Source organism: Primulina huaijiensis, chromosome 3, assembly GCF_012295235.1.
Source record: "Primulina huaijiensis isolate GDHJ02 chromosome 3, ASM1229523v2, whole genome shotgun sequence".
Taxonomy (NCBI): domain Eukaryota; kingdom Viridiplantae; phylum Streptophyta; class Magnoliopsida; order Lamiales; family Gesneriaceae; genus Primulina; species Primulina huaijiensis.
Window position 1 is genome coordinate 8,454,489 of NC_133308.1, and position 6,260 is coordinate 8,460,748.

The following is a 6,260-nucleotide window of genomic DNA, read 5'->3' on the forward strand; positions in this document are numbered from 1 at the left end:
AGTTCATGATGAGGGCATCTTCGTAATAAATCATTGAAACGCTCCATGCCTCATATAAAGACTCTTGCTCGAATTGAACAAATGTGGTGATATCTGCCCGCAGCTTCATGGTCTTAGATGGAGGAAAGTATTTAATGAGAAATGCTTTCGCAATGTCCTCCCATGTGGTGATCGAACCTACAGGCAAACAATTTAACCATGCTTTAGCTTTGTCACGTAAGGAGAAAGGAAATAAACGCAACCTAACAGCATCATCAGAAACTCCATTAAATTTAAAAGCATCACAAATTTCAAGAAAATTTGCGATGTGCAGATCCTCCAAACTGGACCGTATTCTGAATCATCTGAATTATAGCTGGCTTGATTTCGAAGTGGTTTGCCCGCACAATAAGCTTCACAATGCTGGGGCGTGCACCATCCAAAGAAGGCTGGGCATACTCTAGCATCGGTATGCGGCGTGGCACCTCAACATGTCTATCTTCATGGTGTTCCTCCTCATGCTCGTGCTCGTGACTCTCTATCAGTTCCTTAAGTCTCTGCTGCTATCTTCTCCTGCGGAAAGTTCTTTCAATTTTAGTGTCAAACTGTTCAAGCTCCACGTCAAGTGATTTTGGCATGCACTGGAATAGAATATGGAGTGTTAGCTCAAGAAAAATAAAACAATGCTATAGAAAATAGCTAAAAATAAAATTGTGAATTAACAGCCTCCGGCAACGGCGTCAGAAACTTGGTCGAGCAAAACTTGCACTGTAAAACTCTTGGTCAAAATTAATAATAGTTAGGCTCAAAATAATCGCAAGTGCACGATGTCAAGTAATAATATAATGTACTAGAGTACGAGTATCGTTCCACTAAAGACTGTATTTTGCAATTATTATTTCCAGTTATCAAATCGTTAGCAACGAAATTTGGATGTTTTTTTTTCTACTACTACAATTAAATAAAAACTCAAAGATAAAATTCAAGAATTAAATGATGAGATATATAACCTATATTGGTTAAATAAAATTCAATGAAAAATGAATTTGTTATAAATTTCAGTTCACCTATCCCTCGTTATTTACTTAATTCGTTCGGTAGTGATTTACGCTTCCGACAAGATTTCCTATTCAATTGAACACGCTCTCTCGAGCTATGCAAAAATAATTCTACTCAGTGAAGTAATTAAATTTTTTTAATTATTTATCAAAGGTGAATCGCATGCCGATCTATGAAATCCCCTAGCTTTCGACCCTTAGGACTATAACTATCAACATGTATCCAATTTCATATTTCTATGTAAATTTTAGATCCGCGGATTATGCTACTCGTTCCTATCACAAGCTATTCTCTCGAACGCACTCATGATATGAGATGATTATTAAAGTTAGCTACGCTTTAATAACACAATGAAAATAATAGCATACTCAAGAATAAATCAAAAGTCAAGAAGTAAATTAATTAAATCAAAGTTCGGGGTAAGATCCCCGTTAATCCCAACAAATAATGTAAATTTAGCTACTCGATGTCATAATTAAAGTAAGCAAAACAATGTTTGAATAAGAGAAAATAAACTCGAAATACTAGACGTGACGAAATCTGCGAAGAACGGTGCCCGGAAATCTTCAAATCTTCACTTCAAGCACAAAATCCTCTCCAAAGCTTGTGGCGGCTACTGAATAATGTCTGAATTTTCGTCCTAGGTCTTTTTTTCAGCCCCTCTTCTTTCCATGTTGAAAATAACCCAAAATTGGAAAATTTCCTTTTTTACTCGCGCTGGGAAGTCTTCTGTAATGTTGATTGCTTCCAATGCTTCTCGCGCTGGGGCGGTAAAACTTGACGGCCCTAGCGCGAGGTCTTCTATTTTTTTCTTCAGCCTCTCGCGCTGGGGCGGTCAAGTTTTACCACCCTAGCGCGAGGTCTTCTGTCCCCAGCTTCAACTTCGGTTGACTTTTCTCCATTTTCCGTTGTTTTTCTGCACATTAATACAACTCAGTAAGCGGTGATCGTATGCAAGAAAATAAGATGAAATAGACTTAATTCAGACTCCATTCAACCCAAAACGATGCAAACTACGACTCACACAATGCATTAAAACACGTAAATATGACCTCTATCACATATCCTTTGGGCTGTTTGGTAGACTGAACCATGTTCTTCATAATGTTGAACAAGATGGCTGACCAGTTCAGTCTTCGACCATTTACCACAGCAGCCATGATTTGGAATTTCTCGAGAGTGAGAGCAGCAAAAGAACCCGCTTTGGCTAGAACATCTTTTGCCACTATATCTGCCAACAATTTATATCCATACTTTAGCTCCTTCTTGGGATTAGAGACTTTTATCTTGCTCTCATCAGCAGATAAAGATATGAGCATCTCTTCCACATCAGCAGCTTTCACTTCAGAATAGTGAGAAATGCCATCAGACGGCAGTTGGAAGATGGAGCTAAATGATTCTTCATCAATAGTCAGCAACTTGCTGCTGACGGTAGTTGTAATAGTCCCTTCAGCTGTGATGAAGCCGTTGCTATTGAAATCTTGAATTACTTTGGGATAAATTTCTTGAGTAGATGACCCAAGAAATTTCTTCAAACCAGCTGCTTCCAACTTCAGAAAGATGCTTTTAACGGCCTCGTCCTTAACAGAGAGGACGGAATCGAAATCAATTGCCATTGCGTTTAGCGTGTAAGTTAGAATTTTGCTTGCCATTTCTTATTGACTATCTGCGAAGAAGAAAGAACTTTATGTGTTTGATAAGCTCTGGAAATTGAAATGCTCGTGAAAAAACTGAAATGAGGCGGTTCAATTACTTATGTTAGTGACTGTTCAAATTTTGGACACGTGTCAGTCCAATATAAATATGAATAAAAACGTGTGTACGTGCGGTGAAAACATGAATATAAGTATAATGGACTACGTGGGGCCACGTTACATATTACTATTCAATGAATGACATAAAAATTAAGTGCGTAATTTTAATAGTCACATCACTTAATATAGAATACTTTTCGAATAATCAGTTAACCTATTTGATAAGATCAGTTAGGTCAGTAACTGAGTGATCAGTTGAAAAACTGAATCAGTTCAGTTGAAGAGCAACTGACGATTGTCTAATGAGTTAACCTTTTAAAATCGATATTCCCCCTAAATAAATGCATATAAGTGAAAGAGAGTCTCATTAATTGCATTCTATTGACTGATGTCTCTTCATATTCTTTTGGTCCTTCAGTTAGAATATATAAATAAGTTCAAATTCATCAGATACAGAATATTTAAGAAGATAATATCAGTTAATCACAGATAGACATAGCAGGCAGTTTCAAAAGGCCTAATCTCTCAGAAAGACTGTCATTCGTGGAGACTTGGAAGCAGTATATTGAAGACTTCCTCTGTGATAAAGTTATGTCCACCTGGAAAAAGATACATGAATTGCAGATTATCCAACGGAAGGCAACTGAAATCAAGTATAAAAAGTATCTCGATGTCTTTCACACTTCAGACCTAGTGACTGATGAGGGTCTCTATTACCTTATGCTTAACAAGGATTATAGGAATCTGGAGAAAATTACCTTCACAGAAGATTTTCGTAGATTTTCCGATGAAATGTCCTTGTGGTTATCTGATAGGCTAAATGCAGTAGAAAGAGAACTAAACCGTGTAATAATAGCTAGGTATTATAAATAAAATTTCTATTCCAATTTATTTTTGCTTATTTAGTTAACTGCTATATTCTTTGCAACCTAACTGATAACAACTGACTTTACAATATTAACTAACACGAGATATTATAATTAAGACAAATCAATTAAACCAAGAATATTGCGTAAGTAAGAAAACTTAGTCTCAGGTAATGGCTTGGTGAAGATGTCAGCTGCTTGTTGATCAGTTGGTACGTACTCCAGTCTGATTGCTTCTTTAGAACATGGTCTCTGATGAAGTGATGTCTGATAACGATGTGTTTGATCCTGGAGTGAACAATTGGATTATATGTAATCACAATTGTGCTTTTATTATCACAAAAGATTGGTGATTCTTCTGTAATGACTCAATAGTCTTTCAGTTGTTGCTGAATCCAGAGCAGTTAAGCGCAGTAGCTTCCAGCAGCTAGATATTTTGCTTCAGTTGTGGAAGTTGCTATGGATGTTTTCTTCTTGCTAAACTAAGATATCAGTCTGTCTCTTAGAAACTGACATGATCTACTGGTGCTTTTACGATCAAGCTTACATCCTGCATAATCTGCATCTGAATAGCCAATTAAATTGAAAGATGAGTCCTTAGCATACCATAAGCCCACATTTTGTGTGCCTTTAAGATATTTCAATATGCGTTTGGCAGCTGAGAAATTCGATTGCTTAGGATCTGCCTGAAATCTAGCACACGTGCAAACAGCAAAAATAATATCAGGACGACTGGCAGTTAGGTAAAGTGAAGAGCCTATTAAACCTCTGTAGAGTGCCGTGTCAACTGATATTCCCCCTTCTTCTTTATCTAATTTAATTGATGAGCTCATGAGAGTATTTGTGGCTGAACATGTTTCCATGCCAAATTTCTTCAGCATTTCCTTTGTGTATTTGGTATGACTGATAAAAAATACAATTTTCCAGTTGCTTCACTTGCAGAACGTCAGTTCACCCATCATGCTCATCTCGAACATGTCCTGCATTAACTTGACAAACTTCTCACATAATTTGGGGCTAGTTGATCCAAAAATAATATCATCAACATATATTTGTACAAGTAAAATAGGGTCATTATTTAAGAATTTGAATAGAGTTTTGTCAACTATTCCCACAGTAAAGTCATGATCAATTAAAAAATTTGAAAGAGTCTCATACCAAGCTCTTGGGGCTTGTTTAAGACCATATAAAGATTTGTTCAAATGATAAACATGATCAAGGAAGGAGTGATTTACGAAATCAGGAGGTTGTTCAACATAAACTTCTTCTTGCAACTGACCGTTCAGGAATGCACTCTTGACATCCATTTGATAGACCTTGAAGTTTTTGAATGAGACATAAGCAACGAACATCCTAATTGCTTTCAGTCTTGCAACTGGTGCATATGTCTCGTCGTAATCAATTCCTTCTTCTTGCCTATATCCTTGTGCTACAAGCCTTGTTTTATTGCGCACAACTGAACCATCTTCGTTCAGTTTGTTTCTGTAAACCCACTTAGTACCTATAATGGTTTTAGAGACTGGTCTTGGAACTAAATTCCAGACTTTGTTATGGGTAAACCGATTTAACTCTTCTTGCATATCATTTATCACTTAGGATCAGCAAGAGCTTCATCAGTTTTCTTTGATTCCAGTTGGGAAACAAATGCTGAATGAATAAATAAGTTAATCATTTGATATCGAGTTCTTACCGGATAAGATGTACTACCTATCACCAATTCAAGTGGATGTGATTTCTTCCATATGTACTCAACATTGTTTGGATGGATTTCAACAACAGATTCAGTTGGTAACTGAATGTTTTCTTCAGTTTCAGTTGCTGCTGCTTCAGTTGATATTTGAGAATTATTATTTCGCTCCACCAATTGATTATCAGGAAAAACTTCTTGTTCAACTGATTGATCAACTACTTCTTGTTCTGGTGTTTGAAGAAAAATTCTGTTGATATGAACTTTTTCTTCACTATCATTCGCCAAATTTATATCTGTAAAGCGATCGGTTAGCTCAACTGGATCAGTCGGCTTGTCAGTTATTCCTGATTCATCAAATATGACATGAATCGATTCTTCTACATTTAAAGTACATTTATTAAAGACTCTGTAAGCTTTAGTAACTGATGAGTAACCCAGAAATATTCCCTCTGTAGATTGTGCATCAAATGTTTTCAAATGATTTTTCCATTATCGTGAATATAACATCTGCAGCCGAATATTCTTAAATAGGATACCACACTTTTATCTCTATGCCATATCTCATATGGTGTTTTCAAATGATTTTTATTATTCATTGATCTGTTCTGAGTGTAACATGCAGTGTTTAATGCTTCTGCCCAAAATTTTTGAGATATATCAGAATCAGCAAGCATTGTTCTAGCTGATTCTTTAAGCGTACGATTTTTTCTCTCAGCTTCACCATTTTGCTGAGGTGTTCTAGCATCTGATAACTCATGCTTAATTCCGGTATTTTCTAAAAAATTTAGAAATATTTTGATTGACAAATTCAGTCCCCTCGATCAGACCTTATTCTATCAATTCCAACTGATTTTTCATTTAATAATATTTTGAAAAGCGTAATCAGTTGTGCAGCAGTTTGATCTTTTGATT

The 6,260-nt window shown here is 36.2% G+C and overlaps 1 non-coding gene across 1 annotated transcript; it reads left to right on the top strand.

The window, feature by feature from the left end:
* LOC140974671 (small nucleolar RNA R71) lies at positions 1-105 on the top strand. The gene has a single exon (XR_012174829.1). It is a non-coding gene; the product is annotated as a small nucleolar RNA R71 (small nucleolar RNA).
* Positions 106-6,260: the final 6,155 nt, after the last annotated feature.